General features: G+C 51.9%; 1 protein-coding gene across 3 annotated transcripts in view; it reads right to left on the minus strand.

Annotated features, from left to right (window-relative positions):
- Positions 1-20377, minus strand: part of SLC25A22 (solute carrier family 25 member 22) — a 53100-nt gene extending 32723 nt beyond the window's left edge. Inside the window, exon 1 of one of the 3 annotated variants that reach the window (XM_069803523.1) lies at positions 20253-20377. The gene's annotated coding sequence lies outside the window, so the exon portion shown is untranslated. Of the gene's footprint in view, positions 1-19433; positions 19547-20248 lie in introns of those variants that run through there. The other 2 variants (XM_069803525.1, XM_069803524.1) reach the window with 2 other exon arrangements.
- Positions 20378-23850: the final 3473 nt, after the last annotated feature.

Genomic DNA, 23850 nt, shown 5'->3' on the forward strand with positions numbered 1-23850 from the left:
CTACAGAACTCCCTGAGTCCCTTAAAAGATGGTGAATGATCAAGCCTCCAGCGCCCTGGCCAGGGAGTTCCTGGGGAGAGCCGGGTCTCAGATCCTCCCAGGGCAGGAAAAGAGCTGCAGTCCTGCAGCCTGAGGAGGAAAAACACAGGCTGGGAGGAAAATGCTGGTAATTTTATAGGATATTAAAAAAAAAAAAAAAATCCAGAACAACATTATACATTTAACCTAGAAAGGAAATAGATTAAGTAAAGACATAAGTATATCTCCCCAGGAACACAGTGCTCTCAGGAGCCAAAAAATGCAAACAAAAGCAGACAAGCAAAGCTTCTGCAGCCAAGTAGGGGTGTAGCTCCAGGGCTTCCTATGGGAGTAGGGTCAGAGAGCAGGGCTTGCATCTTCTCAGGAAACCTCCCATCAGCACCTGCATTGGGGCAGCAGACAAGCCAGCAGCACCAAAAAGGTGCTGATGCCTCAGAAAGTATTTGTATGATTAAACTTCACAGCCAGGTGGACAATGGCAGTGCTGGAACTGGGAACCTGCATGGCATGAGGACCACAGGAGCCGGGAGGAAACTGGTAGCAGATGGGCAGGGGAAATGAGAGCTGCCAGAGACCCACCTCAAAGCTGAAGAGGCTGAGCAGCCTTCACAGAAGGGAGTTCCTAAATCAAACATCCCATAACTAAGAGAGCGAGAGCTGCATGGGCAATGAATTATGTGGCGTTAATTCCTTCCTAGAGTGCTGTTAACACAGCTAGGCATGGATTAATGCCCCATTACTCACACACCAGGACGTCCCTTCTACATTTATTAAAATGATCAAGCAAATTAGTTTCAGAGCAACGCACACACCACAGCATGGGGAATTGCCTCCGTGCTAGGCAGAGAAGCGGTGCAAATGGCCCGAAGCTCACACTGCCGCACACAGATAGCTCAGGAGCCTCCTCAACCCAGCCTCTTCCTTTTCCCAGCTCCCAAAATCCAGCTCCAGAGAGCAACAAGAGCAGCCAGATTGGGGGTACCACAATGCAAACCTAACCAGCTTTGGATGTATCTGGTCCTCACAGCCTCAGCCACTGGCAAGATGGTGCTATTTTGCTCCCCTGCCTTGCCACGCACCACACACGCTCATCCACCTACGCTACACAGATGGTAAGGTTTTCTCCAGGATGGCCAACCTTTGCACACTGCAAACCTGCTGCACTCCTGGTCAGCCTGGGACACGGCACTGGACTATTAACCTTCGGTTCTTGCCTGACCACCTGAAGGAAAAGTGCTTACCAGAGAATCACTGCCCAGCCTGGGGCATGGAAGCAGGCGCATGGTCTCATCACATGCCATGTATGCCACCAGCAAGCTTGGATGGAAATACATGCATCCAACATCTCCACAAGCTGAGACATCACGGGAGAAGAAACAGATTAAGCTGACCCACACCTCTTTGACCACACTCAACACATTTATTGCCACTGCAATGCCCTATAGCTGTGGTTTGCCACCTCTACCTCCAGCTGCCACTGCTCTGCCCACAGTTTGACCCTGGGGGTCCCCACAGCTCAGCACCCTCCTTCTTGTCCTGCTCTCCCTCTGCCAGGCTGCCAGAGCCACCGCTGGCATCCTCCAAGTCAGCTACGGGCTCCCAGTCCACCAGGTCCCCCAGTCCTGCCAGCAGCCCCACCCCAAAGGCTGACTCTTCGCTTCTGCCCTCCACCAGCCCTCAGGCACAGATCATTGGACATGCCGATTTATCTGAGCGCACACAGGCTGCCGTTTTGACAGAAGACCTTGAGCCAACGTCAGCTGTCGCTGTGGCCGAAGGAAGCAATCCCATCCTCTCCCTACACCTAAACATGCGCTCCCATGCCTGCTTTTGTGCCAGCACAAACATTTGTGTAGAGTGGTCAGACAGGGATGAGAGAACTGGAGGCCAGCAAATGCTGGAGCTGTCACTGAAAGCAAACATTCAGCCTACAACCTTGACCTGAAAATAAACGGCAGAAGGGGAAGACAGGACTCCCTTCCACACATTTCCATTTGTCTTGAGAGCAGACAAACAGTGCCCCAGCCAGAGAAGCCGACATCAAGAAGCGGGGCTCAGAAGCTGCACCAGCATCCACTGTGTTGAGAGGACACAGCCATGCGATGGCTCACAGTCAGAGAAGGAGGAAGGGGGAGGCAGCGGGGGAAGCCATCAGCAACTAGTACCTGCTGGGAGAAGAGAAACCCTCTGGGATCAGCACACTGCTTTCTTTCACAGCGCAAACACATTTGAAGGTATGGACACCTTGCAAAGTTTTGCTAACGACTGAAGCAAAGCTGCCATCGCAACAATAAGGTTTAAGGAGTGCAAACTGAACTGCAAATATTTCCAGAGAGAAGCTGCTTTCTAGATGTGTGCCAGGCACAAAGCACACAAGGGAGTTGGCACCAGGAAATCTCACCTGGGGAGAAGCTGTTGACTTGGCCCTTGCCTGCTCAGGACATTTCAGGATAGAGGGGATGGAGGCAATCAGCAGCAGTTTCATCTCTGCTGCTCGCTTGCCCTTAGGCACTCAAAAGCAGGGACTGCCATGAATTTCCTTGCAGCACCAGGCACGGCATTAGTCCTCAGTAAAACAAAGCAGCTCTCGAACACGCTGGTGGACGCTCCCCCACTGTCACAGACTGTCACCTCCCCAGCTGTGCAGTGGGACAGCACGGACCCTTCATACCATTCTGCCACCACGCAGAAGCCCCAGGGCTGCAGACGCAAACTCACCTGCCTCACGGTCAGCGGCCGACTGTCCCCGTACGACACTGGGCTTTGAAAGCGCCTAGCCCAGGGCAGGTCCTCCCCTTGCCTCAGGTGAAAAAAGGCCAAAGTCCCAATGGGGAGGTGCCACGCCACCTGCCTGCACCGTAGGCTTGCTCCCACCCCCATGGGGACAGGCTCAGTGGCACAGTGCCCACTCAGCTTGCAAGAGAGCAGGGATGCTGAGCCCCAGCACACAGGGTGCTCACTCCTCTTTCCCGACAGCCTCCCACAAGAGCCCACAGCTCCTGCAGTCCTTTCTGTCCTCCAAAACTTACCTCTGCCTTGTGCAGCTTCCCTCCCGCTGGCTGCTCGAGATAGGTGTCCCCCAGCACTCTCCCATCTACAGCCAAAAATGCCAGAGCACATTCACAGTGAAAACAGTCAGGCTGGCACCCTTGCAAAACAGCAGGCAAACTCTGCCCCCATATCTGGCCTCCATGCTCCTTGCAAACTGGGCTCAGTCTGGGGACTTCTCCATGCTGCGAGACCTTGTGATGATAGAACGCCTCAAAACATCTCCTTCATGTCACAAAGAAATAGGCAAGTTCCCTGGCGGTGCAGGATGGTCCCCAGGCTGAGGGCATGTTACAGAGACATTTGGCTTTCCAAAGACAGGTAGTGGCAGTACAGATTTACCTGGATGCCCACAAAGGGGAAAAAGAGGACCAAAACTCCTGATTAGCAGCAAAGGCTCCTGAGGTCTCATTCCAGCTCCGTCGCTGACTTGCCCTTTACCTTCAGAAAGGATTTCCAACCACAACAGGCAGTCTGAGGAACACCCTGCTCCCAGGACAACAGTCCAGCTTAGGAAAAAACAAGCCATGAACAAAAAGAGTCCAACATCTTATTAGAGGCACTTGCTCACCACATCCTTTACCCATCCGGAGCAGTGTAGTTACCCATAATGTTCTCACAGGACAGGAGCCACAGCAGGGCCATGGTGGAAGTGTCACAGGGGACAATCCTGCAAGCCCCTGGGACTACAGCAATGTCCTATATTCTGGTACTGCATGAACAGTATTGCAACTATCCTCTCCCCCAGGATTTATTTGAGATTTCAGGAAATTCAGAGACCTCATTTATCTTCACACAACAGCAGTCAAGAAGACAAAACAGAGGCAGCAGAGACTGGCCTTGGAAATGCAGCCACCTCCACCACTCTCCAAGGAGGGAGAGGGCTCAGCACTCAAGAGCTGCTTTTGAGCTGGTCCAACCAACCCTCCCATCTCATGGACAAAAGTCCCACCATGTGCTGGAGGCAGCTCTCTCTTTCCCCCCCACCCCAATTTGCCTGCTGGCCTCAGTCAGCAGGACCACCTTGATGCAAAGCAAAAGAGTTCCCAAAGCCATCAGACAGACACTTTACTGCACCTAGCAACAGTCCCTCTATCTGCTTGGCCTCAGCCTCACTGGGAAAAGCTTACCTGGCTGCCAAGTCCAAAGCAAGGATCAGAGTGAGTGGAGCAGCAGGTATTACTGGAAAGGAAGGGGGCAAAAGAGCAGGGAAGGAGGTGGGGATCCTCCTGCCTCTGGGCAGAAGGAGTACGAAAAACACACCCAGTTTTTCTCCCCTCGGCTCTCTGTCCTGCTGGAAGCAACAGGCTGGCCCCCCACTCCCAGTACAGCATCATGCAACTTTGCCTGCTTTGCTGAGAAACCTTAAGCAATAAGTCAAGACAACAAGCATCTTCCGTCACCTCTGTGAGATCTAAGGCTTGGAGAAAGGCCTCCAAAAGGCACTGTGAGCAGCAAGAGAAGTGCCTTCCTGACCTGCAAAGCTTCTCCAGGCCAAATAACCAGCAACTTGCTGAGATTAGTACAGAAGCCATTTGCCCTGTTGCTTAACAGGGGGAGTCCCATGGAGGCCTCTCCTCACATCAACATGATCTCTCTTCCAGATGAGTCTCCTACCCCTCAGCTCTACTCCAGGACAGCTCAGGAAACAGGGTCCAGTTCATAAGTCCTAGCACCAGATCACACTCCAGTTACCAGAGCACATCCCACTTCAGCTGGGCAAAAAGGTTTTCAAAGGGCAACTGCTCAATGCTAAGCCATCTGCATTCAAGTCAGATGGAAAGACTCGAGGAGCAGGCCTGTGCCAATCTGGAACAAATGCCAGATACGCCCTTTGACTTTGCATGTTGTGGGAAACTGCCCTGGACTGAGAGCCAGAAAGTTGACGCTCATCTTGAAACTGGGCTTGGGTATCAGCACTGCAGCACACCAAGAGGCCCCAGTGCAGATCTGGGACCTGTTATTTTAGGGGCTGCACAGACCTTCAGTCAAGGACAGTCCCTGTCCTGGAGGTTTTGCAGCTGAACTGCAAGATGGGATGAGTGAGGACAGCCATTAGAAGGACTCACCCAGGGCAAGTCTTGCTGTCCAAGACATTGGGGCTGCCAAGCTGAAGGAACCAGAGGGAAAGTTTCAGCAGGACAAATGAGCTTGCAGTCATCTCACTGAGAACACATAGCAGAGTCCTACTCCATAGGAGGGCAATACATTAAAACATTCTCATCAGGCAGTAACTGCAGTGCCTTCCCTCACAGGAGAGAGAGATAACAGGTCTAAAAGTGCTCACAGCACCCCTGGCAAGACAGAGGGGAGAAAAGGAAACCCGTGGGAGCTGTTGGTGCTCTCCCCATCTCAACCTGCCTCTTCTCCGAGTTCTGAAAAAGGCAGTTGGGTCTAGTGGATGACTCAAGAGAGATCTGGCTCCTCTGCTCTGCACAAATGCTGCATCAAGCATGCGACAGCCCTGCTCCCCTCTCATTCCTCTGAACACTTACAACACAAGTAACATGCCTCTGAATTATGGACAACTACTCATGCTCAAAGGCAAACTCAGTCTTGGCTCTCCATGGCTTCTACAGAAACATGGACCAAGAGGTGTAGGAGCCAGAGGGCCAAAACCCCTTGCATCTCTTATCATAAAATCTTCAGTGATGTGGTGATACGAGGTTGGAGCATGGCCATAGCAGAAATTCAGGCTCGGCATTCTGCTTGAAAATAGTGGTGGGCTCCCGCCTTTGGTCTGTAGAGACCTGCAAGTCCCTGCACCAATTCAAAGGGATCTGTAAAAAGTAGCTACAGAACAACTAATCCATACACAAACACAATGAACTATACATATGTGGCAACTTCTAGAGAAAATTATTATTTAAATTAAATTTATAATGGCCTATGGTATTTTGCAGCTGAAGAGCCAACAGTGGAATCACAAGCTAACTGACAAGATAGTAAAATTGCCCACATATGACCGTGCTGGTGTACAAGCAAGTTTGCAGCTTGGACATCTTTGGATGACATAAGTGGGTGCTTATTGCCAGTGATGCCCCTTTCCAAGTGCCACTTGAGAAATCATGTAGTCACACATCAAACTGGTGTGATTCTAACTATTTTTAAACCCACCTTCCTCCAGATCAGTTCTCCATACCAGTTTTTATGAAATTACAGATTCAGAGACAGGCAGCATTAGCTGGACAAAGAGGACAGCTTCGCTGAGAAGCTGGGAGTCTGGCAGGTGGGAGACAGAGCTGGGAAAACAAACGAACTTAGAACTTATATATAGCATTTCCTCTTCAATAATCTGTGGTGGTCCAGAAAAGGCAGAGCTAACTGACAGTGACAGACAGACCAACCCTTTGATCCAGAAGGACTTACCACTGAGAAACTAAATGGTGCAAACCCCTCACTCGGGTGCTCTGCCAAGAGACTGGCAGACTAGAAAAAAGGTTCCCCCCTCCTAATTTAAAATAATCACCATGTACAAAGCAGTAATTAAAAAAAACCAACCAAGAAGCCCAAGGGAAAGAGAGGGTTGGATTCTAGCTCACTGGGTAGGAATGAGGCAGAGCGCTGAGCTGAGGTCCTGGGGCGTGAAAGGGACCATTCATTCCGCACGAGCAACAAAACCAGGGCTCCTGGCTCTCAGCAGACCCATCTCCTCTGAAAGAAAAGGGGTGCCAGCAGCCCTGCTGGGCGGAATAAGCACCTTTTGGGGCCAAATTGCAGCAGTACCTCCTCAGAGCAACACCCAAACACCCACAGAGCTGTTCCTATTAGATGCCTTGAAGTGCATCCTCCTGGGACGGTGCCGGCTCGCTGCGGCCAAACCCAAGGCTGCAGAGGGGAAGGACTGTCAGTGCAGGTCAGTGCTGTGCCCCAGGTGGTCCTGCCTTGGGGCTAGCATGGGGCGCTCAGGATGGACATGATGCAATGCCAAGGCCTCCAGGACCCCGACGATGGCCCACAGGTCAGAGAGCTTGGCAGCAGCTGTGTCAAGGACTGACTTGTGGATGACCACCACCTTCATGTCACAAGACAAGTACAGTTTTTCTCAGAACGCTGCATGCAGCCCTAGAAAAGGCTTTTCCTCTTTGAAAGGCAGGGGGGCAAGGGGGAATATAAACTCTTCTTCTTTTGAGAAAAAACAACTCACAAATCCAAGTTTGTTTCCCCTGCCTTGTGTTCCTTCAGGTAGATGTTGAACAAGACACACACCAGAAATAGCCCCAACTTCAGCTACTCCAGGGTTACAAATTAAGCTCCATCCCTTCCAGCCCAGCAGCCAGCAAGAGGCCTGCTGAGCTGGCTCTGACACATGGCTGCTCCCACAGCACAGCGCAAGGGAAAACCAATGAAGCTGTTGGGTTAAACTCTACTATGTCAAGGCTGGTGCTTCCTTCTCCAAACTCATCCAAAGCAGCAAACAGAGAAGAGAGAAGGGAACAAAAATCCTCACTGGCTAAAAAAGCTGGCCTGGAAAATACTCCCGTCTTGGTGTGTGCCAAGTGGCCCACAGCTCTGAGCCCGTGGGCTGCTCTGATCCTGCACAGAAAGCCTCCCACCCACTAAGCCATGCACTGTCCCTTCCTACCCCTGAAACAGAGAAAAGAAAAAAAAAAAAAAAAGGGAAAAAAGAAATCACCACCTCCAGCCAGCATCCGAGGTACCTCAGCAACCATTTCTGCTCCTGCAGACTTTTTCCTTTTTTTTTTTTTTTTTTCCTGCAATGCACCCGTTAGGAGCTGCACGTGGGTCCTTCCATACCACCAGTACAACATATATTGTGGCAGCTCCTCACCCCACTAACCACTCACAGTACCGTCATCCAAGCATTGAGCTGTCCCAGGAACAGGCTCTGAGGAAGAAGAAATAAATTTATCTGCTCCATCCTGCTGCAGAAGGACTCGTGTGCATGCCCTGTAACTCCATGGAGATCTCACAGACACTTTTATTTTCCTACTGTGCCTCCCAGGAGGGCCAGGTCCTCAGCAGATGCAAGCCAGAAGAGCTCATCATCTCTGCTGGAGCCTGGGGACTTGGTCCCCCACCAGCTGCAGTGAAAGGGCACATTATTACAAGCACATACGCACTTCTGTCCAATTTCATGGGGTTTCCTTGCCCGTCTGCCTGTAACAGCCTTATCTTCTCAATGATGCTCCTGAACAAGCTCATGATGACCAGGAACAGTACTGGCCTTGACAGCCCAAGCTTACTTGGCAAGGGGGAGAAACAGCAAATGAGAAAAGTAAAAAGAGGGAGGGGGACCAGGCAGGATACCTGCATCTCACCCAACAGCTAATTGCAGAAAACCTGACCAAAACTGTGCGAGCACATCACCTGCTTTCTAGTACCACTCTTCCTGCTCCTCCTTCCAGCTCATGTCACCGCAAAGAGCATGACCTGTGATTACTATAGGAAGGAGAAGAAGAGAAGAAATGCGGGAAGCCTCCTCTGCATGTGTAGTGATCTTGGCTGAAAAGAGCCCCTAAAATGCTTAACTCACTAGTTTTAGAAGCAGTACAGGACCTTACTATCCCACATGCAGGACTACAGGAACAGAGACACACACCACCATCCTGGACTCGCAGGCTGCATCATTCCGGGGTGGTGGAGCACAAACTGGCATTCGTCCCCATGACCTGCATCTTCTGGGGGGAAAAAAACAAAACAAAACCAAAAACAAACCAACAAAAAACCTGGTGGCAAGCATCTTGGCAGCATCCCACAGGACGCTAAGCTCTGTGCGTGGCAAAATCCAGGCCAGAAAAAGGGACTGAGGACCATAGTACTGCAGAGAATGAAACTGCTTGCAACTATTTTTTGTCCTTTCACGACAAGCTTGCCCTTTCGCAGTCTCAGTTATGAGCAGCGCTAGAATACACCAGCCACTTCCTCTGCCCCAGGATTCACTGAGGGGAAACAGGGTAGACAACGAAGCAAAACTACTATCAGTACCTAGTTCATAACCTGTTTGGAGCAGAGTTCAAGCATGGGTTGCTAAAGTTTATTTCTGTATATTTCTGCCTCCCAGCCTGTGTCACATCATGCCAATTCATTCTATGGATCCTTTTCTACAGACAGCATAGAGCATAGAAAATATCCAGGGCTGGCTGTTTAGCAAACCGGCACTGAAAGCTTCCTTCCGTCTGCTGCGCCTGCTGCTAATTCCCTTCACAGCTCTGCTCATTAATAAAAATACAACACAATAAAAGAGAACCGCACACATATACACCTTGCCCAAATTCCCTCCATGCTGGCTGATCCTGAGTCACCACCAGCGATTAACTGTTGCCATGCACTGAGGAGGACACGGTTATTAAATTAATAGGGGCTGCTTAACCTGGCTACAAATATACATGAGTTCTTTGTGCCTTAGTGAGCTAATAAGGCATGTGCTAATTACATTAATTCAAACAAGCCCAGCGTGCCCTGAGGGCAAAGGGAAAGAAGGGCACAGCAAACCCAGGCTCTTTCATAATAGCTGTTCGAGAGCAGAAAGTACTTGCCTTGACATGGCTTTCAAAGGAGAAGCAGAGGAGTGCTGAGGAGCACTGCGGCTTGCACCCTACAGCTTGCTCAGCCCAGCTGCCTCGTTAACATGCAAGAAGCCTTGCTCGTTCACCCAGCCCTTGGTGCAACGATAGACAGGGGATCCCCTCTCCAAAGGGCCAGCTGGCTTGTCCCTTCCAACCTCCGTGGCCCAGAGCACATCGCAAGCCTCAGGATGACACCCCGCTGCATTGGGACCATGAGCCTGGGACCCTGCAGGCAGCCCCTTTCCCACAGAGACCACATGGCACCGGCAGCCTCCAGCCACGCAGCAGCACCGGGGGCTGCAAGTCACCCAGCATCCTGCCACGCGCCGCTTCTCACGCAGACCTGTCTCCTCCACGTCCCCAAAGTCAGCCAGGGACAGCTCGGCTGGACAGGCAGCACACGGAAGCTGCAGGGTGAGCTCAACCAAGTTAGGCAATCCCAACCGGCTCCCTAAACCCAACCTGGCAATGGAGGCAGGCGGGCAGGACTGTGTGCACCTCCCATGTCAAAACAGGAACAGAGCCTTCAGAAACGGGAAGGGGAAGGGACAGACTGCGGCAGGGGAAAGACAGCAGGAAAGAGAGACACACAATCCCAGCAAGGTTCAGATATGCTCAGAGAGGAGCCTCCCGTCTCTCCAGCCCAAGGGTAACCAGATCCCTCACCTCTGCCACCCCTGGCAAGGAGCCTTCCTCAGCAACAGCTGTGCTCACGCTGAGGGTGTCTGCTAGGCACTGCCACCATCTCTGGGCATGCAAGGGAGGGAGAGGAAGAAGAAAGGAAGTTGGTCATACTTCTTTGCATCTCCAAGGACACGTGCTCACCGAGCACTTTCTGAAGCATGTGCTTGTTCCTGTGAACGCTAGGGGACTGTGCCAGAGCAAAGAAAAGGCGTGGGGTTTTCTACCCTCTGTTCCCACTTCTTCCAATACCACGTGCATCTGGCGGTACACAGGGCCATCCCCAGGAGGCCTGAAAAGCAACCACCTTTCTCTGGCAGCAAGGACTATGCCATGTGAATTGCAGGGTATTTTAAAGACATGATGCTGACTCTCTTCCTCAAAGAGAGAATATACAATCAGGCACCAGGTGAGACCCAGGGTTGCGGAAGGGTTAGTACAATGCAGTTTGTCCTGCACAAAGAGGCACTGGTACAGGCTCAATGCAGTCTTGACAGTGGGTTGGCAGAGAAGATGCAAATATTTTCATGAAGGAAACCACGCTAGGGATTTTTAGCCCCTGGAAAGTGCATCTCTCAAGCCACATGATTCTCTTTCCCAGCAGAGGCTGTGGTTACTCAACCACTAGTCCAGCATAACTTCAGGCTACCGCCAAAATGGAGGGAGCTCTTCCTTCCCCCAGCTACTACAGGAACTCATTTCAGACCAGGCCTATTCCCAGGTCAATGCATTGCTGTGAACAGACATATGCTTGGGCCAGCACAAAAAGACAGAGGCAGGAGTGAGAAGCAGGGTTGCCCCTCTCAGCAGCAGCCTGCAGCCTGACTGCTGTGGGCACTTGGAAAAAAACCCAAACACTTAAACAACAGTAAAATAGAACAAGATTCCCTCCAGGGAAGCCTGGGAGATAAGGGCTTCTGGGTCCTGAACGAAATTATTTAAAAGACCTAGAAACCCAGAGCCCTGTGGGGCTATACATCAACTGATAGCTGTCACTCAGAGTCCCAAAGGGGGACTGCATGAGCCTGGCTGGAACAGCAATGTGTCCAGCAAACCCCACACCCTGCCCCTGTAGCAAAGCCACAGTGCCCCGAGAGAGCCAGCCCCCAACGTGGGTGCCAATACTAAAATACTGTATGTTAATGAAACAGGACCCCAGAGTGAAAAAGGACGTAAACCCTCCTGTGTCACCCTCTGGAGTCAGGAGCTGGGCTCCGCGTAAGGCAAGGTGACAGAAGCATTGAGCAGTAGCCACCATGTAAGCATGCAAACACTGGTGTACAGGCTGCAAGCTCAGCTGCTCACTAGAGCCAAGACTATATTTCAGGTGCCTTTTGTACAAGAGACCGGACATGGAGAGTAGACAGGATAACAAAAGGACACCTCCCAGCCTCCCAAACACTTTGCAACAGCAGGTAGAGACCTTTCTGAGGACGGAAGCTTATCTCATTACTTCCCACTGCTGAAGGCAGAATTTGATGAATGCTCCCAGTATGCTAGAAGAAATGCCAGTTAAATGTCATGTTCATCAACATTCCTTGCCTCTCAGCCACAGGAATGGTGATACACGACTGCTGCTGCCAGTCCCTTTGCTGTGGGGGTACATGAACATACCTGCTCTGCTCCTGCATCACATTCTCTTCTCCCACCTCAGCTATTTGCTTACGCCAAAGCTGTTCAGATCACAGCAAAATGGTTCCTTGCTAATCGTACATCAGCAGCCCCACAGGGGTCATGTTGTTCCTAAAGAGGTTAGCAGTTCCTCCAGGGAAACTTGTACATGCTCTGTGACAAGCAGAGGAATTGTCAAGGGGACTGCAACACTCGTGAGTCTGTGGGATAATCCATCCACCCGCTCCCTGCTCACCCAGAGCACTGAATCAGCAAGCTGCAAGGCAGGCAAGGTGTTCCCAGCAGGAAGACAATATATTTAGGAGGCTACAGGCAAATGAAAACACATGCAGTCCTGCTCACCTAAACACAGCAGAAGGAGATGGGTAACACAAGGAAGGAAAAGGAGTGAGAGGAAAGAAGTGAAATAAATCGAACTTGGAAAGTCATTCTCTGGACATTAAATGTCTTACCTGGCTACTCTGCATGTGCAGTGCAATGCTGCTACCTGCCAGATAAGAATTTACCTGATGCATTAAGCATCCTCTGTAAAGCGATTCATCTTGCATTGCTTAAGAATTAGACCTCTTTTCAGAAAGTTAAAAAAAAAAAAAAAAAATTCATCCCTGAAGCACACCTCGCAGCCCTGCTCCAACTACCAGCCAACACTGTCTTGCCAAAGAGTGCATGGCAGGAACGGCAAATAACATTAGACACAACGAACTGTCATGCCAGCGAGCAGTGTAACAGGCGCGTTGCACTGGGAGACTAACAGCGGTTTGGCCATGCAGGAACCAGACACAACGCTCTGCTCCAGAGGTCCTCGGACAAGGACTTCTGGGCTCCAATCCACAATCCCCACCAGAGCCAGCTATGGCTACTGACTTGGGAACCTGCCTGTCCCACGGCAGAGCCCACACAAGAGGTGGTGCAGCAGTCTGCTGCTGCCACGGTTGGTGTCAGGACCCCAGGTCTGGTACCAGCTGGGGAAACCATGTTCTCCTTCCTCTGCAAGAGCAGTAACCTCATCAGGGGAGAGGGGAAGTTGGCCGCAGCAGCCAGTTCTGCCAGGGTTCATCAGATTCCCTGACCATGACATGTAAACCCCCTCCCATTCCATATCCTTTCAGGCTACCAGCAAGTTTGTCAGCTTGCATATATGCAGAGGTGCGTCCAAACAGCACATGCCCTTTGCCATGGCTGATCTGTTTGCTTCCAGCTCCAGACCACCTCAATTAGCGCTGTCACAGGTCCAGGTAACCACACCAGCGTGAGAGACAACCCGGTGTCAGATCATGCCGCAGCCTTCCCACAGTCTCACCCGCATGCTGAGCAACGTCTCCCAAGCTGCACGGCAGCTCTGCAGCCTCTCTCCCATGAGCTGACCCCGTGCCTCTGCAAACTAGCCATGGCTCACCTCCACCAGAACGGCCCAGCAAGCAGGCACAGCCGAACCTCACTGCAGGGGAAGCGGGAGCTCGCTCCATGCCAGGGACCCGGCAGAGCTGCAGAGACCGAGTCAGCGGTGTGCGGATGCCTTCCGAGCACGTAGAGGGTGCCGGAGCAGCCTGCTCAGCCTCCCCAGGAGCACGCTGGCAGGCAGCACATCGCACAGTGCACTCGGGCACGCGCCCACACGCAGCTCAGCAGCGGCCTGGCATTTCTTCTCCCCTTTCCAAAGCCAAATTCAGACCATCTGTTGAAGTATTTCTGCAAATCATCCCTCCTTCAGGAAGGGCCGGGGGCTGAGTTTAGTTGTTTATATGGCGTCTGGCATTTCTCTAGCGCTTATCACTTCAGTATCCAAGCTATTTCCTTCAAGCTCTCCGCTAGTTTTGAAGAACCAGAGTGGGGCACCAATGAATCTTCATTTTAAGTTTCTGGGGGAAAAAAAAAGGGAGGGGGGGCATCAAAAAGACAACAGCTGCTCAGGTCATGCACACATTTAGCTGCTAACAAAGCAAATGGGACAGTTCACGGGAAGGGGGTCAGGCCAACACAACGAGCTTTATGTCCTTTAACAGAACTACTACCCTTAGAAAATAGCCTTCTGCTCCCAAAGGATGAGATGAACCAACAAGTGTTCCCGTTGCCTTACAGAGAAGAGCTCAGCTTACCCAGGACATGGAAAAGGAAGCTACTCCCATCCCTGAGAAAGCCAACACAAAACATAAAAGGAAAATAAAGCGCCCAGAAGGAGAGACCATTTACTACATCAGATCATACCTTCTGCAACAGCTGCCATTGCTATTGTGTACAAGTGCCGAAACCCTAGAAGTGCTGCCGTCCCTATTTGATTGTAGGGGACAGGGTCAGAGACAGACATTTTACTGCTTATCCAAGGTCACGCTCTGAATCTGTGGCAAAGGAGAAAGCAGTACCCAAATTCACAGTTAGCCCCTGACATATCCTGTCGATAAAACATCCTTCCTTCTTTTTTCTTTTTTTATAAATCCCTAACTATCACAGAGCAAAGAGCACAGCACTGAACAGGGCACCAAACAAGCTCCCAGTCTGCACATGGCCTTGGAGAACGTGTTTCCATCCCACCCTATCCAGCAGGCAACAGGGAACTGCCCTTGTCTCCTCTGCCAAGGCATGCAGGCAGCACACCCATTAAAGGCAGTAAGTAAGGGGTCAGACACCATAGTGACAAGGACACAGTACTTGGCAGCAACAGAAATGGCAGATGCGCTGGTCCAGACTAAGCATACCACTTGCTACCGCCTCCTTCCGTGCGTTTATCCACACAAAGCCAGTGCTTGCCCTGGCTAGGAGCTTTCACATCACACAGCACAGCCCCTTGACAGAGCAAAAAGGATTCACTGGGAGCTCCGGTTGAATTCAGAAATGAAGGATCACGGCTACTGGACTGGCTTCTGGCTTGATCCAAACTAAGAGCTCACCCACACAGCATCTCTCTCCTACTAAAATGACTTGCTGGAAGTCCCACATCTTTGTGCTCTAATTAAAAAAGAAAAGCACACACCTCCTCTCTTCCCAAAGGCCTCCTCCAAGTCACTCAGTGCAGCAGCACCGCTGTCCTCTATAAGAGGGGAAGTTTTCTTTCTCTTTCCCTCTCCCCACTTTGTCTACAAAGCTCCTCATATTTGGGACAGCCTTGTCTACAAAGCTCCTCATATTTGGGACAGCCTTTAAATCGAGAGCATGAGCCTCAAACATGGAGCCAAACTTCAGGTGGGGCACGGACAGTCTTTCATGGGACTTCGGTCATCCCCAGCTGCTCAAATTCATGCCATTGTGGGAAACTCAGCTGAATCAAAATCAACCCCTCTCCTCCTGGCCTCTGGATAAATGCTGCAGACCCAGGAAAGAAAAAAAATCCAGACAGCTCTCCTGATAAGCCACACTCCAGTATCAACACCAAAGGAAGGAGCAGGGCACAGGGAGGTTTGACAAGGCATAGCCACCCACCCACAACAGCACCACCGAAACAAGAACAAGAACTGGTTATGAAAAGGTTTAACAAAATAAACTAAGACTGCATTCCTGTGAGCAGCTCACCACAGGCTGCATTAAATCAAGATCAATAGAGACCCCACAAATTAAATAAAGGGTATCCCATCACATTTCTCCTGACACAGAACAAGCATTGCTGCCCGGGTGCCTTTCCCTTCCCCAAGCAAATAATCTCCATGTGGGCAGCCCTCCCAAGACAGCAAGTATTCAAAGCTTTTATATTTGCAGATGTGCAAGAGAAAACTGCCAGACAAAAATCCAAACCACCCAGAGTGACAAGGTCTTTTCACTGGGTTTGTCTGGGGGTTTGCCTTGTTTTCTAAAGCTTTTGTAGCCCCTGTTACTTTATCTTCACAACAACTGAAACTACCCAGCAATCAATACTGCAAGGTTAAAGCAACACCCAGTTTTGCATTGGACAGCTCAATCCACCGCCTCCTTCCTGCTATCTTTGCACTGGAAGGCAAACAGAAGAGGACAGGAAAAAATTATTTATCTGCTGTTAGGATTAGCTGGAGCAACACAGCATTAGCTCTAGCAAGCCGCTGTGCTGTTAGCTGGATGGCCAAAAGACAGTCCCTGCTCCAATCAGGCACAGGCCAGACGACTCAGCCTTGCAGAAGGAGGAAGGCTTCATCAAATCACGGCGCCAGGAAAGCCAAAACACACTGTCCTGCTAGACCTCAGGCACCTCTTCAGCAGCAGAGAAGAAGAGGTGCTTGCAGTCACGTCCCGCTGTCTCACTGCAGATAGACAAGGCAACTGACTCCAGCAAGGTTAGAGTCCATGCAGCCATTTATGAGAAATGCACAATGAAACATATGCAGTGTGTATGATACATTCAAGAATAAAAAATAAAAACAATGCACTGGCTTGCATAGGCAGCATCCGTACATAGCTTATTTGCCATGGTAAGTAACTGATAATTCCAATGCTCCTAACCTTCTGGTCGTGCAGACATTTGGGTACTCCTAAGAAAGCCCGAATGTGCAAACATGGGCATCAAAGCAGGCTTTTGCATTTCCTGAAAACACAGTTAAGGATTTAGGTGAACGCATACAGAGATATAAAAGGAATAATAACTAGTCCTTATGTAACTGCAGTAGCAGAAGGCAGGATGCTGTGATAGGACAGATCCTTCCCCATCCTGCACTGCTGCTGTTGAAGGAGCAGAGCAGGCACTTGTCCATACACAGTATTGCAGATTTAAACAGAGGAGCAGAGGCAGCTGGGAGATAAGCGTGTCCAACCGGAAGCCTAACAGGACGTTAACAAACTTGTAAGTGACAGGCTAAAGAGGCTGTGTGCCCAGGCTCTTCCTGTAGCTCGAGGGCTCTGACATGATGGCCCAACCTCAGCTGGTGCAAACCAAATTTGCTCCACTGCCTCTGCCAGAGCAACTTACTCCAGTCAAGGGCCAAAGTGCACAGCTCTGGGACACCACTGACCTCCCAGTAGCTCTGCTGAAACTTCATTCTGGGGAAAAACAAAACAAACAAACAAACAAATGACAACAGAGAAAAAAAACACTCTGAAAAAGGACAGCCAGGAACAAGGCAGGCTTAGGAGAAATGCCTCTCTGTTCTGAAAGAGCCTAGAAAAGGGGTAACTGCAGAAACTCCTTTCACAGGACATGAGCATCCTACCGTAATACACATGAACTGCAGCACTCAGGATCACAAGGAAGCTCATTTGTCCCAGCCATTGCAAACATGATTTGGTTACACATCATCTCCCCAGCGCAGAATCTCCTAACAATGGAACAGAAATATTTTGCTTGACCCCTTGGGGCCTAGTTCAAAGCTCTTTTATGTCATTCTGGCAGCACAATATGATCTCAGGCAGATAGAAACAGCCTATTAAGAGATACACCCTGCACAGGGCATCTTGCTGGCACTGGAAAGTTGGCAGTGCAAAACGTTTGCAGTTCCTTGACCCAAAGTGAGCCCAGGGATCAAATGACAATAGAAAGCATCGCACTGGAACAAGGCAGATGTGCTGCGAGACAGCACCAAGGAACACGAGTCCCTCCACAGCTATGTTCAACGCTGCTAAACTTTTCTTCTTGCCACACAAGCCTTTCACCTCCCAAATTTCACAAGGACATACCACCTTCCAGCAGCCACTGTGAATTTGGCGATTGCCCTCCAAGAGCATTCTATTTCCACAGTGGGGCAAAAGAAAATCCAGATGTTTGCCAGCACCTGTAAAACAAGTAACCCCCAGCCCAGCAGCAAACCCAAAGCCCAGCCCTTTGGAGGACCAGAGATGGAGACCATGCAGCCCTACACCACACCTCGGCGCTCCTTGCTGAGGGAGAAGGAGCAACTCATCAGTCACTCCTGTTCAAGCCTCCTGGCTGCAGGTTATTTAGATAGAACGCAAAGTGCCAGGGATAATTTACTATTTTCACAGCATTGCATGGTCATCCCCTATACTGCAATGAGGGTGTTCCCTAGATTGGGCTTTACCCCTCACGGAAAAGCTGTTCTTAGGGGAATCTGCAAAACTGGGCCGCAGGTCAGGGATGCTGGATCTAGACATGTTAAATTCTAGCTAAACACAACACAACGTTTTCCCACCTGAAAACGCTGCTGTCCTACTCCAGAAAATCTCTCCCTCCTGCTACTTTACAATTCTCAGCATGACAACAGTTACACAAGAACAACTGTATAGGCACATGAAACGCTTACAGCTCCTAAGTGAGACTTTCCCCATTATAACATCCTCATCAGAGCACAGCCCCAAATCCTCATGGCTCCCAGGCTTTGAGGGACACCAAACCCCAGCCACTGCGTCTCGGTCCCTTCTTTCCATCACACCTTTGCCCTGCTAGAGAGCTACAACAAAAAACGTGATGCGCAAGAGAGCAGGGGGACTACTTCCATGTGTACATGCTGCTGTCACCTTGGTCAGCCAGGTACATAATTCCCCCATCTTGCACACTAATTTAAATCTTGGCAGAAAAAGGGGAGCAAATGGCGCTGACAGGCTGTCAGTGATTTCTACCTCCTAGTAACTTAATACAGCACACTACCCCTTCTTAAAATGGCAGCAGGAGGATCTTCTAGGGCCCTGGCATCTTAGTAAGACATTAACAAGATTGCTGGGCATCAACCAAGACTGCAGACTTCCCTTCAGAGCGGTGCCGGGCTCCAATTTACGACACAGATTTGCTCCCTGTTCCAACTCGGCCATCCATCTCTGCCACCAATCACCATCGCCCTCAAAACGTAACGCTCCGTACTATGACGGGCACTCAGTGAACGAATGAGCCTAAGGGCACAGCACCAGGAGAAAAATTGTACCCGTGTGAAGAATGAGAAGCAGTAGTAGCGCACAGTTAAAAATTCTACAGGCAAGACATTCAAAGGGAATTTATTTTCTGGTGAAGAGGTTACAGTAACCCCTCCTATTAGACCTCATCTATACCTTTATTTGCCTGGAAAGCAAAACACAAGCCAAGGACAAGCAGACAACCGCCATCCAAGCCCCACGGTATATATCATTATCAGCCAAGTACCACTCCGGTCTGATTGCCCTTTGCTTGCCATTGCCAAGAAGCGAGTTCTTGACAGGCAAAGCCACAGTGACTTGCAGTGATCAAAATCACTGCAGATACAGTCCTAACAGCAGCAGCCATGCCACGAGAGCACAGATCCTAACAGCAGCGAGACTCTCGGAGATGAACGTGCTACGGTAAAAACACCGAGACTTTAACTGTAAACACCCAATACCTAAAACATATTAGGCCAAAGAAATATAGCCGGGATCCTGCTCTGACGTTTGTTACTGACAGCCTGGCAAGGAGTAGAAACTAAAAGCTGAGAAGCCCTGCAGGAGAGAGGCCCGGGGCACTGGAAAATCCGATTTCTACCACTGTGCCCTTGCCCAGCAGGAGCCTGGCAGCTCCGGAGAGCACAGCAAGAGAGGAGAGGATGCTTGGGGTCCAGTTCCCAGGGTGACCTTGAGGAGATCCCACAGCCTATCCACATCAGCATGTTCCCCATCCACGGGAGAAAGAGCACAATAACCCTGACCTACCCCAGAGAGGCCCAGATCTGGCTTAGTAGAGCCTGGAAGGAACTCGGATGCAGGACGCTGCCCCGCGACCGGGGCAGCCAGAGGCTACAATCCTACAGATCACCCCAACAATCAGGAGTCCCGGGGAAACAGGCAAGTCGCTTTTGATATAAAAAGCAGCAGCTCCGGGGCACTAAAGGACACGGCTGAAACCGCACACGTGTCACCCGCGATCTCCCCGGCAAAGGCGGGGAGAGGAAGGGTGACACCGCTACAGCCCCCAACGCCCGGCAAGGGCGAGCCCAGCAACACGGGGGGCACGGGGCGATCTCCCCCGGGCTCGGCTCTGACACACGGGCACCTGCGCCCCCAGCCCCAAATTCGGGCAGAGGGACCCCCACCCCGCGGGATGAGGGGAGTGGCCGGCCGGGGGGACCGGCACATCCCAGGGTGAGGGGAGCAGGTGGGGGGCCGGGAGGGCTTACACCGCCCGGGGTGAGGGGGGTACAAGGGGGGGCCACGGCGGCCCGCCGCCCCCGGGGTGAGGGGGGTGCATGGGGGGGACAGGGCAGCCCGCAGCCCCCCGGGTGAGGGGGGTGCATGGGGGGGGCAGGGCAGCCCGCAGCCCCCCGGGTGAGGGGCCGGCCCCCCAGGGATCAGAGGTGCGGGAAGGGGGCCCGGCACACCCCTGAAGTGAGGGGCCGGGGCGAGAGACGAAGGGGCCGGTGCAGCAGGGGCCAGGCCGGGGAAGGCGAGCCGCAGCCCGGCGGCGGCCAGAGGGGTGCCGGGACCCCCGGCGGCGCCTCCCGAGGGCCGCGAAGGGGCCGCGCCCGCACTTACCGGTCCGGAGCGGGGGCGGCGGGGGCGGCGGCGGGGTTCCCGCCGGGGCCGGAGGCCGGTGCGGCACGGGGCGCGGAGCTCCTCGGCGCGGCGCGGCGCGGCCCGGCCCGGCCCGGCTCAGCTCTGCCCCCGCTGGCCGCGCCCGGCGCAGGAAAACCCGCCGCCGGCGCCGGGCCCTCCCCGCCGGGGCGGCCGCCGCGTCGCCGTGGCAACGCGGGCCGGGGCGGCCGGGCCTTCGCCGCGGCCTCCCCCGGCCTGGGCCCTCCCCGGGGCGCAGCGTGCCCCGGCGTCGAGAGCCGCTGGGGGGGGGAGCGGGGGTGTCCCTGCCCCCCCCTCCGACAGCAGGCAGCCCTCGCCCCGCCGCAGGGCGAGGTGCGCGCTCCCTCACCCCGCCCGTCAGCCATCTTGCAGGGAGCCGGCGGAGCGGCACAAGGGTGGGTGGAACGACGGGACGAGTGAAAATTGGGGGAGTGGAGGAGGAATAATAAATCCGTCCTTCCCTTCAAAATAAAGACCAAGCCAGTTCTGGGCGGTTGGGTCACCGTGCTGTGCCGCCTGCTGCTCCGCCGGAGAGCCTCCGGGCCACAGGTGGGCATCACCTTCAGGTTTAATAGGCTCCGTCGCGGTTTCAGGAGCGTAACGGGGCCTGAGTCCTCTCATGAGAACATCCGCGGAGACCGTTTCAGTGGGCTTTGGAAACTAAGCAAGAAGGCGAGGAGGACAGCGGTAGCCAGCCAGATCTCTGTGCCCCTTGGGATGGCAGCCACAGGCATGACACCACCGAGGGAAGAGGAAAAGATCTCCAGGGAGTGCATCTGTAAGAGCAGTACGATGTAAGAGCATCCCTCACGGCTCATGAGCACCGGGCACCACCACGCTATGACAGATGCAGAGAGCATGGGGTTACCAGCTCTGCACCAAAGGCTCACGGGAGCCAGCGGAGCACAAACACACAGCTGGTGCAATGAATTGGAGATGATCAGAGAAGACCGGCTACAAGAGTGGTGGAGTGTGTCAAGGTAATGAGGAGACTGTGTACACGGGAGAAGCGACAACTGTATGGAGTCATGATGAACAGCCCAGAAACATCAGTTGTGCACACACCTGGAGCTTGTTATCACAGCCAGGGACCTGCAACCCAAGGTGAGAAGAAGATGTAAACCAGAGGTCAGTGAAGCATTGGAAGCCAGTGCTGATGAGTTGGATGTAGGTGAAAAAGGGAGCAGCTTGTGCACTTTTCAGCCTGGGCTGGGCAAAGCACAAGAAGATACAGCACAGGAGGTCACAAAGCTCACTCCAGAAAGGTGGTGCCTGACCGAGGAAGGAGACTTGTGCGTCACGGCCATTTTTTTGGTGTGTACTGGATGGGGATCATCACAGGAGCAAAATGCAAGTGCTGTGGGCAGGGAGCCACTGGCATAGTCTATGCAACCCCACAGCCTTGTCTCCACCACGTCCTTGGGGAAGGCACTGGTGGGCACTGACACAGGGCTTCTCTAGTTCGGGGAGCGGGGCAACAGAGCTGGGGGGAGCTGTGGTCACCCCTTCCCACTCACCAGCGGCATAACTCCTTCCCACCCCCTTCCTTGGTGGTGGTGGGTCCCGGCTCTGCCCTGTTTTGCAAAGGCTTTGGTAGGTTTCAGTGCGCTGCTCGGACAAAAGCTGAACTGAACTCGGCGTGGATTGAGGGGGATAGATTATACTATTTATCATAAAATGCCATCCCATAGATGTGCTGGTAATCCCCTGGCAAAGAAGAGGTTAATGCCATCCGGCTTTATATTGAGTTTTAAGAGGACTGCAATCACTCATTTTTATTTTTGGTTCTGCTGCATAAAAACAACTGCTCTTTGTAACCTGCATAGCGCAAAGGACCCATTTCTTCCAGCAGCCTTTAAGAGGGGGGATAAAAAAAGCAGAGGAAGAAAGTTCACATTCAGCGAGTGCCAGGTTGTCAAGGTTTCCTCTGCTCTCAGACACAAATTTTTTCTTCTGACAGACACAAGAGAGATTTAAAAGCATTTGGTACAAAGTGGAGCTTCAAAAGCAGCAATGTCTGCGTTTGATACGAGGTGAACAGCAGAGCTCAGGACCTCCCGTACAAGGCAACATCATCATCATCATGGTACCTATGGGATCATTACACCAGGTTTGTGCTCAGTTTGTCATAAAGCTGCCCCTACATGAGTCTCAAAATCCGGCACTGCTTTCAGCCCAGCTGCCAGAGAGGCCATTGGCTGGTTTAGCCCTGCCAAGGACACAGGTCAAGTTCAGTCTGCTGGCAAAGAAAGAAGCTTTCACAAGGTTGCGTTTTTCAGTTTCCTTCCCCATTTGTATTGCTTTCTGTTTTAATAAATTGTGGAGCGCTGTGAAATCCCCAAGTGCCTGATGAGTGTGGGTATTAAACCAATGCTTAAAAAAGCCAAATCGGACAAGTTTGGTCACTGCTCCCTTGGCCTGGTGGCCATCCTGGACGTGATTATCAGAGCACTGGTAGATGATTTAATTGATAAAGATTGAAGAGGCAGTAACATGTAATTAGCACTGGTCAACGTTGTTTTCTGGAAAAATCAATCTCAACCGAGCCTGATCTCGTTCTCCATTGGGACCACAGGATGCGTTGCCAAAGGTAACAGCACAGAGGTGATAGGGGAGGCATCCAGCATCCAACTGCTGAGAGTACAGCCAAATGGTATGAATAAAAGGAACAAATGTGGAACAGATCCACAGCTGGCGGTCAGCTTGGATGCCAGGAATCACCCAGAAACCATTGACCCAGCAGGTCTGGTTTCATTTTCTGTGCAGACAACTTGACATTACAGAAGTGAGAGGGGATGTGGATGCAGCTGAAGAGTGAAGGGGGTGCGGGAAGAGGACAGCTCTACCCCAAGCCTGGCTCTGTTGTCCCCAAGAGCTCAAGGCTGCAAGACCATGCAGGTGAACCAGCATACATGGTCTGTCTGTCCCCTCTGGCCATCACTCCTTGGAAGGAGGTTGCAGACATCTTCTTAGTAGCTACGTGATTTAAATGCCTAACAAATAGTGGGAGGAAAGTCTCTAATGCTTAAGGCACACAAGTGTTCCTCAATTCCCACCAGCTAACTCTCCTGCCGCTTTTCTCCAGCAAAAGCAGGGAAATCAAGGGTCGGCAATGTAATCTCTGAAAAAAAAACAAAGCAAAAAGCTTTCAAGCTTCCATCATTGATCATCAAGAAGCCAAAAAGGCATAACAGTAGAATTTTCTTCCCTTTGTAAGTGACTTTTAGAGCTGCAGTGTTGACCCTGGAGTGCTAACAGGTAATGTGTCATGAGCTGGCTCGCAAAACACAACCCACAGCACTGGCGACCTCCAGTACACACCAGCATCTTGCCATGCCTAGCACCCATGGGGCTTCAGCCTCAGGGCTGCCTGACACCCAGCAGCCCCCGTTCCTGCATGCCTGTCTGCAGCGTGTCCCACCAGAGCAGTGCCCTGGCTCTTTTGGCAGCTGACGCAGGTGCCCACACTCAGCAGAGAGCGCAAGGGAAAGCAGTCTCATGCCATGAATGCTTATCTCCCAGATAAAACAGCAAGGCACTTTTGTTTATTGAGTGCCGA

Source organism: Haliaeetus albicilla, chromosome 16, assembly GCF_947461875.1.
Source record: "Haliaeetus albicilla chromosome 16, bHalAlb1.1, whole genome shotgun sequence".
Classification (NCBI taxonomy): Eukaryota; Metazoa; Chordata; class Aves; order Accipitriformes; family Accipitridae; genus Haliaeetus; species Haliaeetus albicilla.